A 21318-nucleotide genomic window follows, 5' to 3' on the forward strand; every position below is an offset into this window, starting at 1 on the left:
AATAAGGAATCAGTTTCCCCCAACAAGTTAATAAAAGGAGGCTTAGATGATGATATCCAGTGTTAACAATACTATAGAGAAATAAACACTTCCATAATCAGCATATGGGGGTATAAACCCAGAGCAGCTCTCTGGCTCATACTCCAGTCCTTAAGATACTTGTCCATTGTAGATTATATTTAATGTACCCACTTAAGAGAAGAAAAATGGCAAGGATAGAAAACAGGGAAACTCACCTCTGCCCTAGAACCAGCAGTACTCCTCCCAAGTCTAGTAAGGTGGAATGGCCCCCAGAGCCTCCACAGTTGGCTACCAATAATGAAAAATCTTCCAGATGAACCACTCCAGGGGAGCCACTGTTGAAAATGACCACAGAAAGGAAAAGATGTGACATACCTGGGAATCAGGAAGCCAGTACTATTGCTACTTTCCTCCCTTCCCATCACATCTTCCCTCTCTCTCTCTCTCTCTCTCTCTCTCTCTCTTTCTCTCTCTCTCTCTCTCTCTCTCTCTCTCTTTCTCTCCCCCCATCTCATTCATGCACACACATAACAATAGTCACACTCTCCTAACAATTCTTGTCCAGCTAAAAAATAAATCTGGTAAACTCATTCTCTCACATGATGTTTTCCTGACTTTTCGTGTTACTTCTTGCAAAGTTGTTTGCATTTCAAAAGAAAGTTTCTGTTTAACCCATATTTGAACAACATGCTGCACAAATCTGTGCTGATAGAATTCTAGACTTTCTTTGGATGGGGAAGAAAAAATCCAGACTGACAGAGGGAATAAATGCTTTGAAGGGGCCAAGTGCATAAGTGATGTATTTTCAGAAAATGCAGAGTACAGTAAGTAGAAGAATGCAAAAGCAAAAACAAACAAAAAAATGAAAATCTTCACTCCTTGACAAAACTGTGAAAGAAGTTGTTACCACAGGCAAAGCCAATCAGTTAAGCATAGCACCAGGGAGGAACTTACTGTTTCCCGTGTTGAGGACTGAGAATACCTAGTTGAGTAAGACGTGGTCCTTTGAACTCAGAATGCTATGAAATCTGAAAGTGTCAGTGAATTTAAATAATTGTAGAAACATAACAAAGATGCCACTTATGAAGTGCTTACTATGTTCTGAATACTATTTATAAATATGAACTCATTCCTAGCTTGGACTAAAGAGAAACAATACTGTAAAGCATAAACTATTACTATTCCTATTATACAAAAGAGAAAACTGAAAGAAACCTTACATAACTTGGCCCAAGCGCACAACTGGTAAATGGCAACACATTCAATCATCAACAGAAATCTGTCTTTAACTCTACCTATCTATCTATCCATTCATCCATTTATTCAGGTGGTGCAAGGGAATCTGCAGATTATGATACTGATGGTGATAGGCTCATAATTCAGACAGAAGCATTTCTTCTTCATTTTGTCTTCTCACCCAGATGCTTTTTTTTTTTTTTTTGTCTTTTTGCCTTTTCTAGGGCCATTCCCACAGCATGTGGAGGTTCCCAGGCTAGGGGTCTAATTGGAGCTGTGGCCACCGGCCTGTACCAGAGCCACAACAATGTGGGATCTGAGCCATGTCTGCAACCTACACCACAGCTCATGGCAATGCCAGATCCTCAACCCACTGAACAAGGCCAGGGACTGAACCCACAACCTCATCGTTCCTAGTCGGATTCATTAACCACTGCGCCACGACAGGAACTCCTCACCCAGATGCTTGATGCAAATATGTTGCCAGTGCTGTGTTTGTTTTTGTCTTCCCCTTTGCCAACAATTGCAGTTTGGAGATCAGTATTTCTGGCTGGAATGACAGTGCCCAGGGTTACCTTTGCAAAAGGACTCCTGGCATAATCTCTGAGCTGCCTCTGTACTTTCAGAGCTCCAGACATAGCTTTAGAGTACAGACACCACCAGTCTTGCCACCAGGCTCTCCAGAGGCAGCATCTGAAAAGTGTGTGCCAGTGGTTGGAAAACCTTCCTGGAGCATCCCAACAGAGCCTCCACCAATAAATTATGGCCCTCTGACAAGTCAGATGACTGCCAGACCAGCTGGGAGTAGGGACAGACAGATATTGTTTACTCTTTCAACCTGGAAAAGGGGAAACTCTGATTCATGGGCAATCAGGCTTTGGAAAGTGAGGACCAGTTGTGATGGTTGATGCTTCCTGGTGTTCTGTAGAATCTTTAAACAGCACACAGGCACAACCTAGTTAGGTGGATTTCCACTGACTCCAAAGTCTAGAACCTGGAAAAAAAATTTGTACAAGGTAAACATTGAGCATTGAAGCTTATTTCTCTTCCGGAAAAAAAAAAAAGCTTTTTAGATGCAGCTTGCAGCAATTTCTCCAAGAGAATAGTCAGTTTAGCCTGTGACTGTCTTCATTCTTAAAAGTTTTGACAATGAAGATACAAATGAAAGGAAGAAACAGAGAGATGTATGTTTTTATGGTGATCAGTATAAAAGTGACTGCATTATATTCATAGCATTTAAACAAAGGTTTGATGCATTTCATAGCATTTAAGCAAGGTTAATATCTAGGATGATAATGTTCTTCTATTTGGCTTATCCACCAAACACTAAAGAAAATGAGAGATAATTAGCACACCAGAGATTCTTGTGGAACAGAAGAAAAGAAATTCCAATCTGGATACTCGAGTAGACTAAAGACAGAGACTTTAGACTCTATAAATCATCAAAGAGAAAAGAGAAGATCATACATCTTGAGGATTTGGACATTCATTAGCATCAGATTTTTCTCTCCAGATATACCCCAGATATATTCTGCAATTCCAAGTCTCTTGTTGCTTGTTTGCTGTTTCTTTCCCTGTAGGAAAGATTCTAATCATCTAGCCTTTTTTTCTCATTTCCCTATTGAAACTATTACTCTACAGAGCTGAACAATCTCACACTTTACTTCTACCAGAATATTTCTACCTTTAATTATAATACATAATTATCTCCCCAAAGTTTCTTTTCTCAGCATTTTCTGTGAACCTGACAGAAGAAAGAAGGATGGGCTTTTCTTTAAGCTTGGTATCCTATGAATTCACCTAAATTTAAAACAAAGTGACAATGATAATTCTCTGTTTTCATTCTTTGCATTCACACCTCCATCGAAAGAACAGACCTTATATTACCCTGTAATATAAAGCTTTAAGCTACTTTGTATATTCCTTGCATACTTTGTATACTCAAGAAATGCAACTGATGATGATGGTGAAGATTCTGAGATAGTTTATCAAAATCAATAAAACCCAAGACCAACATCTCTTATCTATTAACATTAGCACTGAACATTACTTCCAAAAATCAAAAAATTTATCTTGAATGTCCTCTTTTCTGGAGTTAGCAAAATTCCAATTAATCAGATGTAGCGGTTAAAAGAAATTGCATTACACAACATATGAATCAGTGATTTTCAAGGAAATTTCAATACACTCAAATATTCTTAATTCCAAAACTGTACTGAAATTTTAATTAATTTTAATTTATTTTTTTTAAATTTTCAGGTAATTTGGAATCATATGGTGTTTCAAAGTCATTATTATGAACTCTGGCAAGCAGTTAGAGCACCATTGTATCAGTCAGAAGACAAGAGTTCTAGACCCAAGTTGGCCAACTAGCAAGGTGACTAGGTAAGCTACTCTCCTTCTGGGCTTTTACTTCCTGAGCTGTAAAATGAGATGATTAGACTAGATGATCCCTTAGATTCACTCTAGACTCTAGCAGTCTATGTCCATGTTATCTCATACTGGGAGAAGTAATCTTTTAACCTATCTCCAACTAATGGAATGCCATATTACCTAAATAATCTCAAAGATCATAACATACATACTCTCTTAAAAAAAATTGTTAGGGAGTTTTTGCTGTGGCACAGTGGTTAAGAATCTGACTGTAGTGGCTTGGGTCACTGTGGGGGTGTGGGTTCTGCCCTGGCCTGGCACAGTGGGTTAAAGGATCTGGCCTTGCCTCAGCTGCTACGGGGCTTGGATTCAGTCCCTGGCCCGGGAACTTATATATGCCGTAGAGTGTGGCCATAAAAAAAAATTAAAAATAAATAAATATGTAAATAATATATCATTAACAGTAATAGTAGAAAAACATCTTGGTACTTCAACACAAAATTCTTTGAATCAAAGACTGTGTCTGCATGATATCCAGACTTCTCTTTGAAAAAAAAAGTAAATTCTGCCCAACAGCTAGTATTTACACACACAATTGAAAATTAGATTCATCAGACTCCAAGGAAAACTGGATAGTTGAAGCATCTTAACCATAGATGCTGTTATGTTCATCCCTGAAGAAGTATGTCAATCTAGACACTAATTCAGACCAGTTATGAGGTTGAGCAAAAGACTGAAGCACATCGTACCTGAAGAGGACCTTAGCGATCACCAAACCCAACCCTGACTTTAACAGATTTTGGTGCCTACAGTCTAGAAAGATGGAGCTTTCATCCACTTTATTTAACACACACATGCTTGCGAAGCATCACTCTAGTGCTTTACAAATTCTAAATCATTCTGTAGCAATTTTATACACAGGTATTACTATTATCTCCATTGTAGAGAGGAGAAAACTAGGGCACAGAAAGCAACTTGCTCAAGGTCACACAGCCAATAAATTGCAGAGCCAGGATGTGAATACAGTACTAGAGTTTGGCTCATGATCATGGGTAGTGCATTTCTTTTTAAGGCTGCACTTGCAGCATATGGAAGTTTCCAGACCAGGGACTGGATCCAAGCCCCGCAGCAGCTGCAGTAACACCACATTCTTTAATTCACTGTGCTGAGCCAGGGATCGAACCTGCACTTCCGCAGTGACTCGAGCCAGTGTAGTTGGATGCTTAACCCACTGCACCATGGTAGGAACTCCATAGGCAGTGCATTTTGATAGTAAATAAAGAGTCTGCAGTAGCTCTCCAGAATACTTCAAAATTAAGAGTCTGCGAAAATATCTTAAAGCCTCTGGTGGCCATGACTTTTTCTAATTGAAGAATAGTTGATTTACGATATTATATTAGTTTCAGCTGTCCAACTTAATGATTCCGTTTTTTTTTTTTTTTTTACAGATTATACCCCATTTAAAGTTATTATAAAATATTGGATATAGTCCCTGTGCTGTACAATATATCTTTGTAGCTTATTTATTTTATACTTAGTAGTTTGTACTTTTACTCCTACCCCTATCTTGCCCTTCCTCCCATCCTTCCCATCATTGGAAATGACTTGTTCTCTATATCTGTGAGTCTGCTTCTGTTTTGTTATATTCATTGGTTTGTTTTATTTTTTTAAATGTTACATAAGTGATAGCATACAGTATTTGTCTTTATCTTATTTCACTAAGCATAATACCTTCCAGGTTCATTCATGTCATTGCAAATGGCAACATTTCGTTCTTTTTTATGAAGTAGTATTCCGTGGTGTGTGTGTATATATCACATCGTCTTTATCCATTCATCTGTTGATGAACACATAGGATGCTTCCATATCTTGGCTATTATAAATAAGGCTGCTATGGACATTGAAGTGCACATATCTTTTCAAATTAGTGTTTTTTCATTTTTTTTGAGATACATATCCAGGAGTAGAGTTTAGAGTTGCTGGATCATATGTAGTTCTATTTTTAGCTTTCTGTGGCACCTCCATAAAGTTTGTCACAGTGGCCACACCAATTTACATTCCCACCAGCATTGTACAAGAGTTCCTTTTTATCCACATCCTCACCAACATTTATTATTTGTGGTCTTTTTGATGACAGGCATTCTGACAGGTATGAGGTGATATCTCTTTGTGGTTTTGATTTGAATTTCTCTGATAATTAATGATGTTGAGCATCTTTTCATGTGCCTGTTGGCCATCTATATATATATCTTCTTTGGAAAAATGTCTATTCAGGTTTTATTCCCATTTTTTAATCAGGTTGTTTGTGGGGTTTTTTTTTATATTGAGTTGTAGGAACTATTTATATATTTGGGATACCAACCCCTTGTCAGTCATATTATTTGCAAATATTTTCTCCTATTCAGTATGTGGTCTTTTCATTTTGTTGATGGTTTCATTTGCCAAGCAAAAGCTTTTAAGTTTAATTAGGTCCTATTTATCTATTTTTGCCTTTGTTTCCTTTGCCTTATGAGACAGATCCCCCCAAAAATATGGCTATGATTTATGTTAAAGAGTGTTCTGCCTATGTTTTCTTTTAGGAGTTTTATGGTTGTTGGTCTTACATTTAGGTTTTTAATCCATTTTAAGTTTATTTTTGTACATGGTGTGAGAAAATGTTCTGGGGAGTAAACAATAGCCATTGACTGATTGTGTGCATTGACTGTTAATCAAAAAACAGCGAGGGTGAGTAAAATGGGTAATTCCATGTTCAACATTGTGTATTGAAAAAGAGAGACTAGGAGTTCCCGTTGTAGCTCAGCAGAAATAAACCCAACTAGTATCCACGAGGATGCAGGTTCGATCCCTGGCCCCACTCAGTGGGTTAAAGATCTGGTGCTGCTGTGACCTGTGGTGTAGGTTGAAGACGCAGCTCGGATCCAGCGTTGCTGTGGCTGTGGTGTAGGCCAGCAGCTGTAGCTCTGATTCAACCCCTAGCCGGGGAACTTCCATATGCCACATCTTTAGCCCTAAAAAGCCAAAAAAAAAAATAATAATAATAATAATAATAAATAAAAAGAAAAAAGAAGAAGAGACTAATTGCAATGACAAAAAAAATCATTTTTAAAAATAAGAAAAATAATAAGAAAGAATGGTTCTAGCAAGGTCAAAAATAGAAGTAGAGGCATTAATGTAATTATTTCCCAGAAACTGATTTTTAAATCCCAGCCTTGGTTTGTATAAGAAACAGCACAGATAGATAAGGGCAAAAGCAGTATAGGTTTACATTGGAAAAGGCACCAGGTGAGAAAAGAGGCACAGAGTACCTTGCAGCTTTGCCCTTTCTTATAAGGGCAGTCCCTTAGACAAGTCATTGAGCCGTCTGGACCTCTGTTTTTGTCGTACTTTGATGTACTTTGATGTTAAAGGTATTTACATTACTTCCATCAGAAGTAGGCCAAAGCTTTAAATATCATCTGAAAATGAGATCAGAAGAAATTTATAAAATGTGCAGCACCTTGACATTTACTTGATCAAATGAAAGTTTCCTACAAATATGAGATGATAATTACTGTAACAGAGTTACTGAACTTTTTCTCAAATACGATTAACAAACACTCCTTTTCTATTTTGGATGTCACTGCAGTAATAATCCTAATCATGTCAACACTTTGTGAAAGGATCCTCTCTCGTCGCGCATCCTTAAGCATACCTTCACCAGGCCATCCTTTTCTTTCCCCAACACTGATAAAGTCATTTGAATGCTAGACTGCTACGTTCAGGACAAATAATCACATACCTTTATGGCTGTGTTACTGAAAGTAACTGTCCAAAGAGCCTGGATTTGCTAGCAAGGTAATTTATTCTCATAACATATTCGTATGATGCTTTATGATGTAAAAAAAAAAAGAAGAATTTTTGAATATCTGATTCCATTTAATAACACAAGAATTCTAGGAAAGAGGTATAATCTATTCTATTTAACCTTTGAAGAATGTAATATCCAGAGATATTAAGTGATTTTTATCAGTCAGGCAGACTGAGAAAATATGAAAAATTCTCCCATATCAAGCTCATCAAATTCCCCACTCCCCAAATACAGCAGGGACAATTAAATGCAGAGTCAAGAAATGAAAATTCCCAGTGCCAGAAAGGATGAGAGAATTTCTTGATTTTTCTTAAAGAAGTGGACCAGATGCTGAAGGGCTCAGAGAAAGTCACAAAGAAATGCACACAGGAAGAGAGTTCAGGAGTCTGGCCCAGGGAGGGAATGGGCAGCAGGGAAATTTAGAATCCACTTGGAACCATGAGTAGGAAATATATGAGAACTGGAAACCCAGGCTTGTACAGTATGTGCCTATGAGGTTCATGGAACCATATGGCTAAAGTTACTCAAAAATGAGAAATTAACTTGAAAACTGGAGTGAGTCCAGGGAAATCGTACAGCTCCTGCAGAACAGTTTATAGGAGCATTCCCACATCATCAGACACACTGAACTCTAGTAGGAAGCATTTCGTCCCTGAAGATGATGTTCAAGTACAATGCAAATCTTAAGATTAAATAAACTAGCATTTAGGAGACACAGCAGACTCTTACTGTAAGAGGGGAAATCTGCACACCAAAGACTAGAGATGATATGACAATCTGAAGGAAACTATAACATATCTGAAGTGATCCCAGATTTAAAGGAATGAATGCAACATAAAGTAAAAGCATTATTTTAAAAAGAAAAAGTTATTTTGATAAATAAGTAAATAGAATTTTGCAAATGGGAAATATAGTCATTGATATGAAATGCTGAATGCAGGGCTTAAATAACACCTTGATATAGCTAAAGATAAAACTGATGCTTTAGAAAGAAAATCCAAGCATCACACAGAAAATCAGCAGGGAAAGAATAATGGGATAGAAAATAGAAAGGAGAAATGAAGAGACAAGGAATACTTGAAATTTTATTTATTCAAGTTCCAGAAGGAAACAAGAGAAAGAATAAAGAGGAAACTTTGGGAAAGACAATGGATGTGATGTTTCAGAATTGCATAAAGATGTGATTCCATAGACTGAAGAAGCGCACTGAGTTTTGAGCAGGACAAATAAAGATACATCCACACCTATCTAGGTGTAGAGCATTAAAACTTTCGAAATCTATCAGAGACAACAGGTTACTTACAAAGAAATGGTAGTAGAATGACAGAAGAATTCTCCTCAGTGACACCAGATGCAATTTTAAAGTGGAATAAATATCTTAAAGGGACTGAGGAAAAATAAACCCACCAAGAATTCTATAAGCAACTAAAACATCCTTAAAGAATGAGCACGTAAATGACATTTTCAGACATAAAAAGACTGAAGCTACTACTCCCAGATCTGTGATAAGAGAATTATAAAAGGATATACATTAACAAAATGAAAATTTAATGTGGAAAGGAGTATAAAAAACAAGATATAAAAGTAAACAAAAAAATGGTAAACATGCTGTTAAATCTAAATATTTGATATGTTTTAAAAATTATCGTGACCAATGGGGATTAGGTTTAAATCAATTAAGAACTAAAATTCTGGGGGAGTTCCCGTTGTGGCTTAGTGGGTTAAGAACCCTACTAGTATCTGTGAGGAGGCAGGTTCAATCCCTGGCCTTGCTCAAGTAGGTTAAGGATCTGGCATTGTGGCACAGTGCAGCATAGGTCACAGATGCAGCTCAGATCTGGTGTTGATGTGGCTGTGGCATAGGCTGGCAGCTGCAGCTCTGATTCCACCCCTAACCTAGGAATTTCTATATGCCCCAGGTGTGGCCCTAAAAAGAAAAGGGGGAAAAAAGAGAACTAAAATACTAGGCAGTAACAACATGAAAGAATTAAACCATCCTGGAGTCCTTCTATTGTTCAGAAATACACATAAAGATAGTGGTTAACTTTAATTATGCATGTTAAAAATGTAAAGGCATGAATGTACCAAGATCTATGTATACACTTTATTGTTGCTAGACATTTAGGTTGTTTCCAGTTTGGGGCTATTGTGAATAATATTGCTATAAACACTCTTGTGCATCTCTTTGGATGCATGTATGACACCATAGGGCAGTGGAAATGAATGAAATACAGCATTTCACAGCAACATAATCTCTCAAAAAAGAATGTATATTCTGTTAACTCATTTTTTTAAGTGTTAAAACTAATTTATTGGTCTGTGTGAATTGACAAGTGGTTACCTTTGAGGAAGAAGGAAGGGGTGGTGCCTCAGAGTTGCCCAGGGGGCTTCTGAGGTACAAGGACTATTCTATTCTTTCTTTCTTTCTTTCTTTCTTTCTTTCTTTCTTTCTTTCTTTCTTTCTTTCTTTCTTCCTTCCTTCCTTCCTTCCTTCCTTCCTTCCTTCCTTCCTTCCTTTCTTTCTTTCTTTTCTTTCTTTTCTTTCTTTTCTTTCTTTTCTTTCTTTGTCTTTTTAGGGCTGCACCATAGCACATGGAGGTTTCCAGGCTGGGGTCGAATTGGAGCTATAGGTGCTGGCTTACACCACGGCAATGCTGGATCTTTAACCCACTGCACGGGGTCAGGGATCAAACCCCCATCCTCTTGGATACTAGTTTGGGTTTGTTATTGCTTAGCCACAACAGGAACTCCCAGGGATGTTCTATTTTTAGATGATAGTTGCTTGACTATTACATGGCTATATTCATTTTATGGTAATTCATTTAGTTGTATAATTATGACACATGTACTTTTCTGTATGTGTGTATATATTTCACTAAAAAGTAGTTTATTTTTTTAATGTAGGGTTCCCACCAAAATAATATAAAATTTTCTAATTTTTAAACCTCAAGAAAAAGGAAAAGGAATAAAAAGTGATTAAACAACAGAAAGCAGAAAAGAAGAAATAAAAAGAAGTTAGAAAAAGAGGACAAACTACTATGGCAGAAATAATTCAAGTAGATTAAGAATCACAAGAAATGTGGATGGAATTACATAACTACTTAAAGATAAAAATTATGAAATTGACTTTAGGAAACTAGCTAAATATTGTGTACAAGAAACACAAGATGCTCAGAATGGTCCAAAATGAAAGCTGTTAATAAGATATTTATTTGTTTTCTGTTGCTGCTATAACAAATTACCACAAATTTTGTGGCTTCAAGGAAAACAAATTTGTTATCTAGCAGTTCTGCAGATGAGAAGTCCAACATGGGTCTTAGCTAAAAATAAGGTGTAGGCAGGCTGCATTCCTTTCGGGAGGCTCCTTACCTTTTCCATCTTCTACAGGAAACCCTCATTCCTTGGGTCATCATCCACCCACCCCATCCTCTGAGACAGCAACTCTGGTTGAGTCCTTCTCTAATCTCATCATTTTTTTTTAAATTTCCAACTCTACAATTATTTATTTTTTCTTTTTTTATTACTCAATGAATTTATTACATTTATAGTTGTACAATGATCATCACAATCCAATTTTATAGGATTTCCATCCCATAACCCCAGCACATCCCCCCCCCCAAACTGTCTCCTACTCTAGACTTAATCAGTGTTGGCATTTGATAGATTTCTTTCAGATCCCTTTCTTTGTTTTAAGAAGAAAATCTTACAGAAATATTTGTAAAGCACTGTATACCTCTTTCCCTTTATCCAAAGTAACCACAGTCTTGAGGTTTTTCATAACTTTCCCTTCAATGATTTTATGTTTTTGTTTTTTATTTTTTAAATGATTTTTATTTTTTCTGTTATAGTTGATTTAGTGTTCTGTCAGTTTTCTGCTCTACAGCAAGTGACTCAGTCACACACACACACACACACACACATTTTTTTTTCACATTATCCTCCATCATGTTCTGTCATAAGTGACTAGATATAGTTCCCAGTGCCATACAGCAGGCTCTCATTGCTTATCCACTCCAAACACAATAGTTTGCATCTATTAACCCCAGATTCCCAGCCCATCCCCCCTCCCTCCCCCTCCCCCTTGGCAACCAGAAGTCTGTTCTCCAAGTCCATGAGTTTCTTTTCTGTGGGAAGGTTCATTTGTGCCATGTATTAGATTCTAGATATAAGTGATATCTAATCCCATCATTCTGACTTGACTTCTGTCATTACATCTTTCTCTGACTCTCCTCTTTGACCTCCCACGTCTCCTTTTAAGGATCATTGTGATTACATTACCCAGGATAATCTCAGTATTTTAAGGTCATCTAATTAGCAATCTTAATTCCATCTGTTACCTTAACTTCTCTTAGATTTGTGATATATATTCCCAATTTCCAGGAATGAGGAAGGGACATCTTTGGGAGATCATTGTTCTTCCCCTCACAGATAGATTTGGCAGACAGTCACCAAAGAAAACTCTTTCAGTGATGGTTATTACTCTCTGGCATAATAGTATATAAGTCAAAATATATTAGTAGGGGAACGGGAGAAATTATACCATGATAAAATTACCAAGAAGATAAACAATTTGATTGGTCCAATAAAAATTAAACTCAGGACTTGGACCCAAGTTTTGAATCTGCTTGGTCTAGTGTTCCTACTAACAAAAATCTCCAAAGAACACAGACCAATAGAAGGTTATACTTGAAGCCCACTGTGTAAGTACTGGTAAATTTCTTGCCCCAAATGAAAATAATGATTACGACCTAGACCACAGGGCTGTTGCAAGAAATACCTTAGGATTGAGGCACACTGCAGCTATCATATAAATGTTAAATAAAAATAATATTTCCTGTATCCTTACTAGGGTTGGGCAAATCCAGATGTATATTGTACTTTTCACATATTTCAAAATATTTTCAAATGTTTTGGTTTGGGTTCAATAAAAACCTCAAGTACATTTTGCCAAGTGCTTTTTCCATTAATTATTCAATCCATTTGTATTTCAAGGGAAATTCGGTCCACATGTTTCTAATTCATTTAGCACTAACTCACCAAAATATTGTTTCTCTCGGTGCTATTTTCTGTCCAAAGGCTTTTCAAGCCCCTTCCTCCTTTTTTTTTTTTTATTTCTTAGAAACAAAAAAGATACAGTTTTCTGAGAGTAAATCCTAGGAAACTACCAAAAGATTTACTAAACACTGAAGCTGGGATTCTTTGAGTTTGAAACTCTTCCGTCAGTCTTCCTTGGTTCATGCCAATCTCTCTCAGCTTCTCAAGCTTGGTTTCCTTGCCTTTTTCTTTCCTTTGGTCAGGTTCTTCTTTGTTCACACTGACCCTCCACCAATTTCAGGGTTTCTATCACCAAAGTCCACAGACCTCCAGACACCTTAATCCTCTTGGCGAATGCCTCCCTTTTAATGAAAACCTTCCAAGGCCGGGGCCAGTAAAATAATGGATTCATACTGCCTTCCAAAATATCCTCATGGGCTCTGTGGCAAACCTTAAAAATTGATACACTAAAAAAAAAAAAAAAGAAAAAAAAAAGAAGAAAAGAAAAGAAAAAAATCTGATCTTTTAAAGTACTGTGTGGTGTGTGTGTGTGTGTGTGTGTGTGTGTGTGTGTGTGTGATATCTTGTGTCCAATTAATGTTGTCCTAACTCAACAGTGCCTAAGGGTAAGGAACTTGATAGTATATTCATTGTGAGTGCTCCAAAAACAGCAAAAGCTGTGCTTAAGAATAAGTTCCCACATCACTTGTGGAGCCTTCTTACCACAAAGGTTTAACCTGACTCTAATTATACAGAGAGTTGGAAGCATTCTATAAGACAGCTTCTTGGGACTCTTCAAAAATGTGAATGTTATGAAAGACAAAAGCTATCAGGAAACTCCTCTCGATTAAAGAAATTAAAGAGATGTGACAACTAAATGCAATAAGCTGTAGTTTATAGAGTTCTGGAATTAAGAAAAATATCTATAGGGATATTCTGAGACAGTTGCAGAAATTTCGGTATGTAGCATTTCTTGGGTATTGAAATGATGTCATGGTTATATAGAAGGGTTCATATTCATATGTGTGTATATATATACATATTTGTATGTAGAAAGAGAGTAAACATAGAAAAATTTTAATACTTGATAAATATACATACACTTACCCCTGCACACATAAACCCACACCTACAACTATACATATACACACCCACCCACTCATGTTCATACACATCCAGATAGTCACATACAGAAGAATGTGTAGGAGATTCCTCTCTGCAGATTTGTTTATCTCAAACCAGAAGTCTGTTTACTCCTTTTTAAAATGTAGTTGATTTACAATATTGTGTTAGTTTCAGGTATACAGCAAAGCGATTCAATTATGTATACACATGCAGATTCCTTTCCACTATAGGTTATTACAAGATACTTAATAAAGTTCCTTGTGCTATATACAGTAAATCCTTGTCTTTTTATCTGTTGTATAGTGGTATGTATCTGTTAATCCCATATTTCTAATTTATCCCTCCCCCCCTCCCTTTTGGTAACCATAAGTTTTCTGTGTCTATGAGTCTCATTTTGGTTTTATAAATATATTCACTGTATTATTTTTTAGATGCCACACATAAGTGGTATCATATGATGCTTGTCTTTGTCTGACATACTTCACTTAGTATGATATTCTATAGGTCCATCAATGTTGCTGAAAATGGCAATATTTTATTCTTTTTTATAGATGAGTAATATTCCATTATATATATCTCATCTTTATTCATTCATCCATTGATGGACACTTAAGTTGCTTCCATGTCTTAGCTGTTGTAAATGGGGCTGTTGTGAACATAGGGGTGCATGTACCTTTTTGAGTTGGTTTTCATCTTTTCTGGATGTATACCCAGAAACAAGATGTCTGGATCATATGGCAACTCTATTTTTAGTTTTTAAAGGAACGTCTGTACTGTTTTCTGTAGGTATTGCACCAATTTACATTCCCATCAACAGCATAAGAGAGTTCCTTTTTCTCCATACCCTCTCCAGCTTATAATTTGTAGATATTTTAATGATGATCCTCTGACCAGTGTGAGATGATACCTTATTGTGGTTTTAATTTGTATTTCTTCGGTAAATAGTGACATTGAGCATTTTTTCATGGGTCTGTTGGCCGTCTGTATGTCTTCATTGTGGAAATGTCTATTTAGGTCTTCTCTCCATTTTTTGGCTGGATTGTTTGCTTTTCTGATTTTGCATTGTATGAGCTGTTTGTATGTTTTGGAAATTAACCTTTTGTTGGTCATATCATTTATATATATTTTTCCCATCCTGTAGGTTGTCTTTTCATTGCTGTTTCCTTTGCTGTGCAAAAGCTCTTAAGTTTGATTAGGTCCCGTTTGTTTACTTCTCTTTGTCCTCTTTTTTTAAACATTTACATCTTTGAGGTCACTTTCATATCATGCAAGTTCAATATGCACAGATGGGAGTTCTCTGGTGGCCTAGTGGGTCAAGGATCCAGTTTTGTCACTGCGGTAGTGCAAGTTCAGTCCCTGGCCCCAGAGCTTTGCATGCCACAGACACAGCCAAATAAAACCCCTCAAAACAAATAATATGCACAAATGTTGGTTATTGGTAATAATATTCCAAATGCGTATTCTTGCTATGTGTTCAGGTAGGCTTTTAAAGCAGGAATTCTGAATCATGCTTAGAGCAATGGGCTTTCAAAAGACTAAGAACCACCTAAAAATATGTGTACATATATTTTTCCTGGTAAAGTATACATAATTGTCATCAAATGTACAGAGAAAACTTTACAGATGATTTTTTTAACTGCTTTAAGAAGTATCTAGTTATTTTGTTTATTAAGAGAAACCTCAGACAAACCTCTAATTTGTCATCGCTAATAATGCCTGTGTTATTTTACACCAAGAAATTCACAGTAGCAAGTAGAAGTCCTTCGGTACAATTGAAGTCTCTTCACCAGCTGCACACGTTAGGTGTCAACATGCATAGAGACCTGAGAAGCTCAGCACATGGGTAAGGTATTTAAATAAGCACTTTACAAGCCAGAGAAAAGGAAAGAAAGAAAATGGAAAGTTAAGTGGCCAAACTGTGCCTGGGCTTGTACATTTTAAAGATTGCAGCATGCAGCCCCCCAGAGTATGAAAGGAGAACTGACTGTGCCTTCTAATTAGAACAGAATTAACCTCAGCAGTGTGACTTTTGTTTTGGAAGGGGATTTGGGACATCACTGGTTTATGGGACACAATTGTACACCAGGTGGTCCTAGTTAGGTGAGAGATTTTATGTAAAAATAATCCTTCTTTGGCTTTATTCAACACAATAAAACCACTAAGACGTTTTCCCATATGAAGTATTTCTACAGGCACATTCAAAATGTTAATCCCCCTTTTTATATGCATTTTTCATGACTCCTAAGAAGTTTACCAGGTTGGGAAATTTGCAAAGACTGGGTCCCTTGACAAACTTAGGGGATGCTTTTTACCATAACAGATTTGTTTTGTTTTGTTTTCAAGTGAGCCCAAAATAACTTTCATAATATCCCTCACCATGGAATCACAAATAGGGTCAAATATTGTTATCCTAACTGCATAAATGAAGGCAGAGGTTTCACTGTGACGTTTAAAGGCTATCACATTCTAAGTACTGCACCTTCAGTCACCTGGAGTGAACATTCTAGAATTTTATCCACAGTGAAAATTCTTTGTTATATAGAGTTCTATTAGTGAAAGTAAGTAATAAGCAGTTTTATGCTACGAACACAAAATCATACAGTGCACATTATACATACAGATGTATACACGAATACGTCTCTAACACAATGCCTGACATTCAGAACAATCATCTGAGGCTCTGGGCATTTCTAAAGTGCCTGCAGACTCTTCCCTGAAAGATAAAAGCCATGCTCAGGAGAGTTGAACTCTCTGAGCTTGGTGGCGTGAAAAGAATTCAGACTGGATTTGAATTCTGAAATCATCTTTATGTGACCTGGAGAAAAGTTATTTAGTCTCTCCAAGCTTTATCTTCTTCCTCACCATGTGTTTTATGAGGACTAAAGGAGACATCTTTTGATTGCTCTCATTCAAATAGATTATTCCATTAACCCCTTTTCCTAACAGGCCTCTCAGTAGAGTTCACCTACATCCTGGCCATTTAAAATAGAAATATATACTTTCTTGCCTATTTCAAGTGCCAGTCTTCTATGTGAGTGTATATATGGGTATTTTAGGCACAGCAACAAGAATGAAACTACAGCTTTTGTCCATGTCCTATACCACATTAGTAAAAGTGTCAAGAAACAGTACATATGATTAATGCTGCTGAAATAGGCAGGAAATTATTCAGGTGGATTCAATCAACTCAGCCGAACATATAGGTAGCTTATTAAAATTTAGACAAAAGTCTACAAGCACTTAATACATAACGATGACTCTAGACCTAAATTAAGGGCTCTCCCCGCCCCCATGCACCCCAGCCCCTACAACTTACTGCCTAGAAGCAGCCACTCTTCTTACAGCTGAGTTATTGACCTGCTTTTCAGCTATTTTCCCCTCTCTGAAAGTAAGACTCATGACCTTTCTAAGCCCTAACCCAAAGCCCTTGCTCAGACACTGCGCCATTGAGTTTGCCCTTGAGGCTGTCTCTTACTTACCAGAGCAAAGCAATGTGAGATTGACAAGCTGCAATTCTCAACTATACCTTCAAACCCGTGAGCTCTTCCACCTTGACCAAAATTTTGAAGAAAAAGAGAGACGATACAGATTTAATCGACCTGGAAAACCATAGTTTTCTAGACAAAGGATCCTGCATCTGGCTCACTGGGGTGAAACTGCACCTTGGATATTTAAAGCAGTCATTTGAGATAACACAAGTTAAAGCACTCTTTCAAACTTAAACTTATCTTTATTACTATTATTGCAGCAATCAGTGTGGCCTCTTTCCTTCCCACTCTGTAGGATCACTTCACCTAAGTTTAGGAGAGACAGGTCTCCTCTCCTAGCCAACCCCAGCCTGAAATTCCCTTGATTCCCACAAAGGGCTTCACTGCTTTTAAAGTTAGCTCAGAAAGGGAGCTTAATGTGGCAGTAAAAGCTCTGTCTCTTAGTCCCAATTCTTTGATTTACCAGCCACAGGACCTTATTAATAATAATATGACCTGTCTGTATAAAGCATCTCCCATTCAAAGAGTAACAGATATGTTTGTGGCTGATAGAACTTTGGAGAACTCCAGACAATTAAAGATTTTAACTGGAAAATTCTATACAAGAGTAATAATAGCAGTATTAATTGACACACCCATTATAGATCTAAAAACACATCTATTATAGATTCTGTATAACAATACCTAGAGTCTGTGTGAGAAGGCAGACACAGTCTGGTGCTTTAGGGAACTACAGTAGAGCTCTAGCCCTCGTCCTTGCATTTACCAGCTAGGTACTCATGGGAAAGTTACCAGAACAGCCTAAGTCTCTATTCTTCTCATCTATAAAGTGAAGGCATCGCTCTAGATCAGAGTATCCCAGCCTATGTTCCTTTCTATCCATTTTGCTGCCCTGTCCCCCTTCATTCCTACCTCCACAAAAATGAACAATCTGCAGTGAAATCCATTCAAAAACCGTCTTTATCATACAAATTTATGTTGTGAACATCCCAAAGGGGTATTCCTTGTTTAGCACTTTCCAAAACTATTTCCTCACAGTATTATTTTCTGAACAGGAAAGAAAAAAGTCTTTAACCAGCAACATACCTATGTCTAGACCGAGACTTTTTAAACAGGGTTTATTGTATCATTCTTTGGTTGCTAGATCTCCTGAAATCAGAAAATGGGCAATTTCTGCTGACTGCATTCGTTATTCTCTCCTTGGTTAAGAGCAAGTTCTCATCCCCTGTGCTGCCATTTGGCTTTAGAGGTCTTCCTGAGTCATTCACCAATTGTCTCCGTTAAAAATAGGCCCCTGTCATGTGGGAGAGATCACCGACAACAGCAGGCATGACCTTATTTGACATTACACACTTGCCTCAGAAGCTTCCCTCTCCTAGGCGTCTTTGAAAAGCCCACCAAGATCGAGATATTAATGTGGGTGGAGCCTATACGAGCCATGTTCAAGTGAGGCAGGAAAAGACTTTCCCAAAGAAAAAACAAACAAAAACACCCAGGAAAGATGTAAAAACCTCTCCCGATCGAAGTCCTGTAGAAAATGGTAAGGAGGAGGAAATAGGGTTGTCTGGAGAATTTTTCCCTGTTCATTTGGCTTTGGTTTTTTGTTTTGTTTTTAAACTCGGGAGAAGTGTGTATAACAGAAGCCAAGTGCCATTCTTTCATAAAGTCGTGTGGTGGTCCCTGAGGGCTGAGGAAGGGGGATTGTGACCTGGTTTGTCTAGATTCTTGCCTCAGATAGAGGCAAGAATAGAGGTGACTGTGATCTGGTCTCCCACCTCAGTGTGTGTTGGTGAATATGTATATCTTTTAATCTTAAACTATAAAAGTACCACAAATAACCTGTACCTTTTAGGAAAGAGAAGAAAAATCACTCATAAAACTGCCATGTGAACCCTGGAAGTACTTTCGTGTATATCCTTCTAGTGCTATAAATAGGCTTCTTATTTTTGTAGTTATAACTCTAATGTATAAAAGTTTTTTCATTTAACCTCTTTATTTATATTCTATCATACGCTTTTTCCCATGGTGGTAGTAAACCTCATTATCATTTTTTAATGGCTACGTACAATTTAATCCATTTATTTACTTTCCTATTCCTTTATTATAGGACTTTTAGTTGCTTTGCATTTGTAAATTACTCTGCAGGAAACATCTTTGTGCAATTGTCCTTTTTCAGATCTCAGCTACTTTTTAAGATCTATTCATGGACATGAAATGAGTCTTGCTTGATATAAAACACTGAACGGCTTTTTGAAATGCTTGGGTCACTGTGATGTCATGACGGTGTTAACGGCCGTAGTTCTTAACATTAAAAACATGTTTTTATTAACTTAAAATATCTTCATTTTCATTTACATTTCTTTAATTATTAGTAAGGATGTACCAACTTTGGAAATCAGACCAGAATCCTTTCACTGAGAAAGTGTAGCTCTCTGATAGTACCTGCTTTCTCCTTAACAAATTTTTAATAATTTGCAAGTTGGTAGACTCAGTGCTCTAACCTTCAGGTCAAAGTCAGGCCTCAAGTTACAGGGCAATCAATCAAGGAAAGTTCCACACTGGACTTCCAGCCCTGCCCCCTGCCAGAACAGAAGCAGAAACTGCTCTTTTCAGAGATTGCGCTGGGTTCCCAGCTAGGCTTTATGCAGCTATTATTTTCCTAGAGTTTAGTGTCACTCTCTGCACTTGTAAAACTTCAGTTCTATGTGCTACATATTCGTAGGACACCTATTTGGGGCTAAATAAATGTGATAGGTCCTATAGATTCAAAAATACTTAAGAACCAGGCTTGCTGAGCAAGGTTAAATCTAGCACAGTGGTTCTGAAACCTGGCTAATCATAGATTCATCAAGGGAACTTCCAAAAAAAAAAAAAAAAGTTTCCCGGATTCACCTCAGACCTACCAAATCAGAGGTTTCAGGGATCTGTATTTCCACCAAGCCCCCTGAGGTAAGCCGGGCTCAGGAACAAGTAGCCTAGAGTATGCTTCTTGGTGGTGGGCTTAGGATGACAAAGTTACAAAGGTATAAAGCAGTAATATATAAACAAGCAGTTGTCGGAGAGAAGTGAAAAAGGGGGAAATTGGCTTAACCCTGGGAGAACGATGAAGCTCATCAGAATAAAGAGCGAATTGCATGAAGCCTATTAACGGTTACCTTCACAATAGCCTTTTCAAGCCAAAGGTGATATTTCTTATTTTGCTGTAAAAAGAGCACTGCAGAGTTCCCCTTGGGGCTCAGCAGAGATGAACACAACTGGTATCGATGAGGATGCCAGTTTGATCCCTGGCCTCGCTCAGTGGGTTAAGGATCTGGCGTTGCCGTGAGCTGTGGTGTAGGTCACAGACAGGGCTCAGATCTGGCATTGCTGAGGCTGTGGCATAGGCTGGCAGCTGTAGCTCCAGTTTGACCCCTAGCCTGGGAACTTCCATAAGCTGTGGGCTAGGCCCTAAAAAGACAAAAAAAAAAAAAAAAAAAAAAAAGCACTGAGCTTACCTTTTGGCTGGGTTATTGGAATTGCTTGCCTTTCATTTCTTCCCTCCAAGTCACTAGAGGAATCCTGTAAAACACAGATGTGCTCCCCATTGTCACCAAATAAATCCCTCCCTTCTTAACATAACAATCTAGGTCCTCTATCAGCTTTCTCAGACTACCCTTCTGTCTTACAGTGATGAAATCAGAGTATTATTGGATATGTTGTTGTTTCCAAACTGTGTACCCTACATTCCAGCCCCTCAGTCTAAGTCTCAGTTTCCAAAGATGCCCAGTATGTTCTCATCCCATCCCACCCCATTGATATGCGAGCAGCCTTGCCCCCTGGAATGTGCACTCCTCCTGTCTAGTCCAGCTCCAGTCTTACATCTCTCCAATGTCTAGTACCAGCCCCCCTTTAAATTCTCCTACCACTGTTAACTGTCATTTGGTGAGTATCTGCACTGTGCTATGCATAGCACTAAAAGTTTTACACATGCAATTTCACCAATGTACCGTAAGTTAGGTATGCCCATTTTTCAGGTAAGGCAAATGACCAGAGAAATCACAGTATGTAAGTTACCTAGCTAAAAAGGAACAGAGCATGGAGTCAAACCCATAACAAAGCCTAAATTATAGTATTTCCTCTTTGAGACCTCAGCCACCTAAGACCTCCCATTGTTTGTTATCTATTTGAGAATCATCACTTTCTGCCTTGTGTTAC

At 37.6% G+C, this 21318-nt stretch overlaps 1 long non-coding RNA gene across 2 annotated transcripts in view; it reads left to right on the plus strand.

Moving 5' to 3' along the window:
• The window catches only part of LOC110260334 (uncharacterized), a 146977-nt gene that overhangs the window by 51330 nt on the left and 74329 nt on the right, over window positions 1–21318 (plus strand). For both annotated transcript variants that reach the window (XR_014844363.1, XR_014844364.1), the window contains exon 3: window positions 3517–3642. This is a non-coding gene — a long non-coding RNA (uncharacterized LOC110260334). The remainder of the gene's footprint in view (window positions 1–3516; window positions 3643–21318) is intronic.

This window comes from Sus scrofa, chromosome 4, assembly GCF_054392235.1.
Source record: "Sus scrofa isolate SSC_HxYL_T2T_F1_AM1 chromosome 4, Sscrofa_HxYL_maternal_Yorkshire_Landrace_v2.0, whole genome shotgun sequence".
Taxonomy (NCBI): domain Eukaryota; kingdom Metazoa; phylum Chordata; class Mammalia; order Artiodactyla; family Suidae; genus Sus; species Sus scrofa.